Source organism: Cannabis sativa, chromosome 5 (genome assembly GCF_029168945.1).
Source record: "Cannabis sativa cultivar Pink pepper isolate KNU-18-1 chromosome 5, ASM2916894v1, whole genome shotgun sequence".
Taxonomy (NCBI): domain Eukaryota; kingdom Viridiplantae; phylum Streptophyta; class Magnoliopsida; order Rosales; family Cannabaceae; genus Cannabis; species Cannabis sativa.
The window spans coordinates 61,143,298-61,152,326 of NC_083605.1; positions in this window are offsets into that span (position 1 = coordinate 61,143,298).

The following is a 9,029-nucleotide window of genomic DNA, read 5'->3' on the forward strand; positions in this document are numbered from 1 at the left end:
CAACTTGTTGAAAAAGTTATTTTTATTAAAAGACTAATAAATTTATTTGTACTAAAAAAATATTTACTTAATTATTATATATTAAAAATCAATAAATATAATAAATTAAATAATATTTAAATTTCTTTTTTTTTTATTTTATCTTGAAAAATATTTTATATTATATATTTTTAATATTAACATTCTACTTCAACCTTGAATTTCTTATATATTTAATTTTTTTTATTTTTATTTGCGAAAATATATTTTAAAATACTATAATTTATTTTTATCAAATGCATATAAATTTATATTTTTAGGAGAAAATAATTAAAAATATATAAAAAATAAAAAAAAAATATATAACATAACTTTTTATATATTTATTATTATAATGAACTAAATTATAACATTATCATTTATAATAGAATCTTAACAAATCACAATACTTCAAATATATAATTTACCAAACACTCTGTTCAATTTTTCTTTTCCACAGTTTTGCTGGAGCTGTTTTTTCTCACAGCGCACACCTACAACTGCTTTTCCACACATCACAACTGTGTCAAACTGGCCCTAAATTAACATCATTAATATCTTTTTCGGCCTATAAAAAAAATAATGCAATTCGACTTTTAACAACTGGAGAGATACAGAATACAACTTTGATATTAGAAAATTCATTAAAGAGCAAGAGAAAGAGATTCCAAGTAATCATCATCAACTATCATTAGAGTCCTTTTATTCTTTGTCTTCTTTATTCTTAGTTGTATGATTATGAACATGATTATTGCTGTGAATATGTTTGTCATTATGAACTAAATTCTTTTCTAGAGTGTTTATGAAACTATTTTAAATGATGAAATAAAATTTTTAGATTATTTACATGTTCACTCTTGCTATTACAATTTTGCATTAATTATCATCTTGTTAATGCTTACACTATTAATTAGTATAAAGATTTTAGATTTTACACTTGAGAGAAATAATAAAATCAGACTTAGAATTGCGTAACATAAAAAAGATGTGAAATTGAAATATTCCATTAATTCTATGAGTTTCACTTGAAGTGAATAATATTGCTTGATTAATTAATATTGAATAGAGATATCTTATTAGTTAATTAAACTAATTTTATCATCACTTAAAAGAGATTGATAGATTACATTAGAATTTTTGAAACGACAAATCAATATATATATAAAGGAATGTTTTTAAGAGTTGATGTGGCAGCCTAATTGTGATTCTTTTCTAATCTCTCATTTTCTAATTTTTTGATTTATTCTTATTATTTCTAATTTATTTGTTTAAACACATTAATAGATTTTAATGATCTTAAATGTATTTTTGCAATTTTATTTTAGAGTAATGTACCGTATTCTCTTTTCCATCATTTTCTTTTAGAGGTTTATCCCTCTCCATTCAATTAAAAAAAATCACCATTTTTCATGGCCTCTTCTGCTACACTTGGACGAAATTAATCTTGGAAAAATTACATCCTTCAGGTGAGATTTCTGTGGTGTCTGTATTTTGGTTCAAGGAAATTTTTACTATTTTCAAATCAATATGTATAACCTAATCTCTCTTCTCTTAATTTTTTTGATTTATTCTTATTTTCTCTAATGATTTATTTTCAATATCAAGATTTTTATTTTGAGCATGCAACATAAATCATAGATTTTTTGTTTTTGGATTTGATAATTTCTAATCTGACACATGGATGGATGACAATTGCTAAAATTGAATAGAAAGAGAGTGTGGGAGTGAGAAGATGAGAAGACTATGTATATTTTACTTCGTAATACTGTCTCTGCTTCTTTCTCCATCTTCGTCTTCTTCAATTTTGTATCTTGCACAAAATTAATAATCTATATAAATTTCTATTCCCAAATCAGCTGATTCACTAATATACTAATATTAGTATAATTTTTATAATCCATATAAATTTCTAGTATATTATTTATATATTAAAAATTAATAAAAATAGATTTGGTGTAATCTATATTTTAACACCAAAAACATCTCCAACCCAACACTATAGTGGATTTTCCCACTTTTCACTTCAACCGGCTAAATAGATTTTACTGTTTTTTTCTTTATTCAAATTTTAAAAAAAGTATTGTTTTAAACTTTAATGTGTATTCTTTTTTCTGTTAATAAACTAATAACAATTCACTTTTTCACTACTTAAAAAATAAAATAATAATAAGATGAGAAGAGTAGTTCAATTTTTGGTCGAAAGAGTATAAATGCAGTTAGGAGAAAAAGACATGGAAGACAAGTGTGAAGTGCTCACTTTGATATGAGAGAGTCTCTTTTCTTTGGTAATTAGGAAGCCTTCAGTTTCGGGACAAAAAAAAACTAATAAAATAATTGGATTAAGAAAATAAATATTATTTGTTACAAAAAAAATATTAAATATTATTTATTTATTAAAATAAAGAAAATAAATGTATTACTTTATGCAATTAATAATAACTTTACTTTGTCTTTAACCCCTCTTTGTCTCTTCCTTTCTCTGCCTAATAAGTTCACTAGAAGCAGAGGGCCGGTTTCATTTTATCAGCTTCAACCAGAATCAAATGGACTAATTTATTTTGAAATTAAATGTATAACTTTATCAGTCATTCAATTTAATATCAAAACTAGCAATTTCATACCACTAGATGAGTTCGTATATTTAAAGAATATTGTTTTATTATTTTCACTCAACATTTTCTTCTTACAAATTTGTGTTATTTCTTAAGCATTCTTTAAAGTTTATATCATGATGTATTCTTTTTTTGAAGACTTGAAGAATAACAATGAAAGTTGGATCATAAGAATTAGACTTTGTAGGATGTGGGAGTCTACTAACAGTAAGAAAGATGATGAATTAATTCGTGTGGACATGATTTTATTGATGATATGGCATGTACAAATTTATTTATCTAATTATTTATTTAATTTATTTTATATTATTGTCACACCATTTTATTATTATGATTATTGAATTAATTATAATTTTCTAATTTTGCAGTTTGTTAATTAATATTTATTATTATTAATTAAAAGAGAATAACAAAATAAATTATAATTACTTTATAATTAATAATAGTATTAGTAACTAAAAAATATTATAAAGGAAGAGTGAAAACTCAATAATCTATTAATATATAGTTCTCTCATATAAAGAAGGTGTGACAATGCACATTCTATTTAGAAAGAGTTGTAATTATCCAATTTTGTGATTTTTTTCTAATTTTTTATTCAATATTTATTATTAGTTATTAAAAGAGAGAATAAAATAAATAAATTCTAATTACTTTTTAATTAATATTATAAACAACTAAAAAAAAATCACAACTCGGGAATAATTTATTAGAATATATAAAATCAAGAATAGTTTTAAGGCATGACTTTTTATTATTATTATTATTATTTTGTAATAATTCAAGGAAAAAAAATACTTATTTATTTTTATAATAATTTAAATTACATCAAAACCATAAATTTAACCATGAATTTAAACAGAGTAATCACTTTAAATAATAGTAATGAGAGATTGAGAAAAATTTTAAAAACTATATATAGCTTACTATAAGAATATAAAATAATTTTGATATTTACCATTCTCAAATGTTAAGCGCGAAGCGCGGTATTATTCCCTAGTTATAAAATAAATTGAGATAGTCAATAAACTAAGATTTATAGTTTAAAATATATAAATCAATACTCTACTTTTATTTTTTAATTGAAGTAATTAGGGTTAATTTCACAAATGCAGAAAGACAACAAAAAAACAACAAAAATACAGTTTTACGGAATTTAAACATTTTTACGATTTTTTTAATTTTATTTACATAACATACGGTCTTTTTATGTTGAAATTTTGTTCATTTGTTGTTAATTTTTTGTTATATGTTTGTTGTTTTTTGTTGTTATTTTGATGTTATTTTGATGTTACTTTTATGTTATTTTCTTGTTGATTTTATGTTATTTTCGTATTATTTTTTGGAAAACCGTAAAAAATGTAAAAAAAAAAAATTCTTTGAATGTAAAAATATAAATATTTTACAAGAATAGTGCCTTATGTAATTATTCCAAAAAATTATGTCTGTTTACTTTTCAGTTATCTTATTATTTCGTTCTTAATTATTTTTTTTTTTTTTTGAAAGAATTTTTATTAGAACCAAAACAACAAACTACAACTCAAAAGGATGATCAGCCTTACAAAACTTGACTAACCAATCCGGGAAGGAGTTGTAAAAAGAAAAGGAATTTTTGTCGGCTAGACATTTCCTAGCTAACAAATTTGCACATTCATTATTGGTTCTTTTTACATGAATTATATTTACATGAGTGAAGTTTTCCAGCAAAGTTTTGATCTTGTGAATGATGGTGCTGTCAGCAGTGAGGCTTCGATTCTTGCTTGTGATTTCTTCCACCAGCATCCGGCAATCGAACTGGATTTCAAAGTGACTGATCTCAGTTGCAGGGAGGTTGTTCAAAGCTTCCCAAAGCGCCCAGGCCTCAGCCATTTTGGGAGAACAACAGCTGTGCAAATAGCTCATACCAGCAGAGATCAGATGACCATCAGCCCTTCTCCAAATGAAACCGATTCCTACTCCTGGGGTATTATCTACAACTGCAGCATCACAATTCACACAAATGCTACCACTAGCAGGGGGTATCCATTTTACCTGATTATAATTTCGATTAGCTTCATGGATTGTTGCAGGAACCGCCTCTGTATGGCCATTTGGGTAGGCAGAGAAGACCCAGTTCAGGAGTTGCTGTTTATTCATACAAGGGAGTTGATTCTACTTCCTGTTTCTATTCTCCCATATGGCCCATAAAATTTTTATGGTATCCTCAAAATCCTGCTTGTTAATGATTTGCTCAAGAGACTTCAAAATATCAAACATAGACCCCTCTCCCAATTTGGAAGCTTGTTTGTACCAAGGAAGGAGTTTCCAAATACATTTAACTTTGTCACAACTCCATAAAGCATGGGTAAGAGTTTCATCATACCTTGTACACAATTCACATCTTGTATTGACCTCCATACCTCTATGCTTTAAGTTCATCTTTGCTGGCAGCCAGTTGTGGCAAACTCTCCACCCAAAAAGTTTCATCCGAGGAGGTAGGTGTAAACTCCATATCATTTTCCACCACTTCTGAATGTCAGTCATGTTGGAGCACCTAGTGGGGTTAAGATTCATCTCCCTACCCACCCTATAGCCACTTTTGACTATATATTGGCCATTAGGGGTAAAGGGCCAAAATAGAGTGTCTTCCATATATAGATCAATGGGAATGCCTTGTATCCAAGGTATGTCATCTTTGTGGAAGTGTTTGTCGATCTCTGCCATGTTCCAATTCCCATCCCAAGTTATGAACTTATGAAGCTTGGTGTGGGGTTGGAGATTAGGAAATTGAGATAAAGTGGCTGCTTGAGGTCTCGGGAGCCATTTGTCTTCCCACACTTTAATTTCTTTCCCATTTCCTACCCTCCATCTAGCTCCTTCCTTTAAGATGTTTCTACCCCAACAAATTCCCTTCCAAACACAAGAAGCCCCCGGAGGACAACCCGCCTCCATGAACGAAGTATTAGGATAGTAACTATTCTTCAAAATTCGGGTAAGAAGGCAGTGAGGGTTATGAAGAAGCCTCCACCCTTGTTTAGCCAAAAGGGCTTGATTGAATTCAGTTAAGCTTCGGAAACCAATACCTCCCTCCTCCTTTGGTATGCATAACTTGTCCCAAGTACTCCAATGGAGTTTTTTATGTTCTTTCGTATCTCCCCACCAGAAATTGGCAGCCAAGGAATGAAGAGTCTTTATTAGCTTCTTTGGGAGCCGAAAACAGCTCATGGTATAACTTGGAATCGCTTGAACCACAGCTTTTATTAAAATTTCTTTCCCGGCCTGAGAGAACATTGAGGATTTCCAACCTTTGAGCTTGCTCCACACTTTTTCTTTTATTACTTCAAAGACTTCTTGCTTCCGTCTTCCCACAAAGCTTGGAAGACCTAAATATTTAGCATGGTGTGAAACAATTCGAACCCCCAATCTGGTTGCTAAAGCTTGTCCCTGAGTGGATGAAATTCTCTTGCCCATGCTGACTTCGGACTTCTCTAAGTTTACTTGCTGACCCGAGAGCTGTGAGTATTGTTGTAGGATAAGTTTCATTGTATCGCATTCATTCTCCTTTGCCTCAAGGAAAACAAAGCTGTCATCGGCGAAGAATAAATGCGACACTTTGATTCTCTCTTTCCCGAATTGAACCCCATGAATCTTTCCCGCTCTTTCGGCTTCATGAATAAGACACGAGAGACCTTCCGAACAGAGAAGGAAGAGATATGGGGAAAGCGAATCTCCTTGGTGAAGACCTCGGGTAGGTTGGAAGTTCCCAATTCTTTCTCCATTAATGAGGACCGAAAAGGACACACTTTCCACACATCTCATTACTTTTTCTATCCATTGGTCCTCATAACCCAATCCCCTCATCATTGTTCGAAGGAAATTCCATTCCACTCTATCATATGCTTTAGACATATCCAATTTCAGCGTCATTTTCCTTCCATTCCCAAACCTTTTAGTCCTCATACAACGGAGACTTTCGAAACCGATTATAGCGTTGTCTTGAATTAGCCTACCCCCCACAAAGGCACTTTGTTCCTCCGAAATGACTTGATGCATGCTTGTTTTCATTCGGCCAGCAAGGCATTTAGCTATAATTTTATAAATCACATTACATAAACTTATTGGGCGGAATTCCGACATTCGGGTGGGCTTTGAAATCTTGGGGATGAGGCAAATGAGTGTATCATTGATGTCCTTTATCGGCATCCCTTCATTTAATATTCCTAAGCAAACTGTTGAGACTTCTTCACCGATTATGGACCAATATTTTCTGTAGAAAAGGCCTGGTAACCCGCCGCTGCCTGGTGCTTTTTGTGGATGAATATCTCGCATGGCTTTGAACACCTCCTCCTTAGTGAAAGGCTCCAACAAATAGTCATTTGTAGCTTGTGAAACACGATGCGGGATGACTCTTTGGAACTCTTCCAACACTTCTTGATTAGGCGGATGGGAAGTAAATAACTGCTTGAAATAATCACATGCCACCTTTCCCATGTGTTGATTTTCCGTAATCCATTGGAGCCAATCATCTATCAAGCCTTTGATGGTATTTTTTGCTTTCCTATTACTTGCCTTCCTATGAAAAAACTTTGTGTTCTTATCCCCTTCTTTCAGCCATAAAGCTCGACTTCGTTGCTTCCAAAATTTCTCCTCTTTGTCAAGCCAAACATTTCGTTTTCTTTCTAAGTCTTCCAGATGTTGCCAATCCTTAGCATTAGTACTTCGGGATAACAAGGAGATTTTATCTTCATATTCCTTTAGGTTCCTTGACATCTCTTGCCTCTTAGACTTATTCCATTGTTGTAAATCCATTCCAATCTGTCCCAACCGAGTCTTCAACCCCTTTGTACTCGTATTCTGCTGGTTTTTTACCCAGGCCGATTGCACAATGTGAGTACACTCTTCGTCCTCTGCCCAAGCACTTTCAAAGTGGAATCTAGTTCTCCATCTTGTCGCATGTTGCATTTTTAAATGGGGGTCATGGTCCATTAGAAGTAAAGGACAATGATCCGAATTTGTACGATCCAAATGACGAACTTTCATAGACGGGAACATATCAAACCAATCTGAATTACCACATACCCGATCAAGTCTTTCAAAGATAAGATCATTTTTCCTCCCATTACACCATGTATAATCATTCCCCTCATAACCCACATCTCTCAATTGGCATCTATCCAAAGCCTTCCTAAAGTTGTTAATAAGATACGTCGGTTTAGGAAGGCCTCCCAACTTCTCTTTTTGACTCAAAATCTCATTGAAATCCCCTCCAACAACCCAAGGTCCAGTATACATTCTGTTTAGCCGTTTTAGGAGCTTCCATGAGTGAAAACGTTGACTCGGATCTGGGTCGCCATAGAAGCCAGTAAAACGCCACCATTGTCCATTCTCAATTCTAATGAATGAATCAATATGGAACTGAGAGTAAGAGAGAACCTGGGCTTCTATGTCCATAGACCATAATAAGATGAGGCCCCCACTTTTTCCACGAGCTTCTACCGTAAAGCACCCAAAGAACCCCAACTTGACTCTCAAAGCCTCGGCCCTCACAGCATTAAATTTAGATTCGGAAATGAAAACTACTTTCGGAGTGTATTGATTCACCAGGGAAACCGTCCAAGGATTCCCCAACCCTTGGGCGTTCCAAATTAAGAGATTCATAGTTGTAGGCGACCCTGAATTTCAGGGTTCGCCTCTTCCATGATCGGAGTGACTGCCAAATCTCCTAAAGGAGAAATGTTAGTTACTTTGTTTTCCATCTTCCCTTTTCGAGCCTTGGAATCTTTCTTAACTGCTACCCTTCTCCGAGTTTCTTTTGCAATGTTTTTCGAGCTGCTTCCCACTGCAAATGGTGTAGATCCATCCAAAACTAGAGCATCTTGTGTGTATGAAACCGGGACATTATAAAGATCTTGATCCTGAGTTTCTTTGGCCAAAATTGTGGCTGATTTTTTCAGCTTCCCGTACTCAGAATCTCCGTAATCTTCCACAATTCGACGCTTTCCACGGCTACCATCTTCACATTGTTTCTGTACATCCTCTTTCCCATCATTCCTAGCCTTTACAGTAATATTCTGTGGTGAATATTGAGAGTTCTTGCCTGTATTCTGCTGTAGCTGGTTGTGATCAAGACCCCCAGTACTTACCACTTCCATAGTATCACACAGAGGAACAGAGTTGCTTATGGTATTCCTTCCATGATTAGATGTTGGTGCTTGCCTTGGCTCTTCTAAAGTATCAAACCTTTCCTTTCCTTGCCTATTTCCCATTAGGCCTTCTCTACCTCCATTATCTACCTTGAGCCATTTGCCATACGCAGCAGTATCTTCCTTCCCTTCCTCATGAATAACAATTGGTTCTTGATGACAATCTTTGTGGCTGTGCCCAATTCTTCCACACTTAAAACACATGAATGGTAGTTCT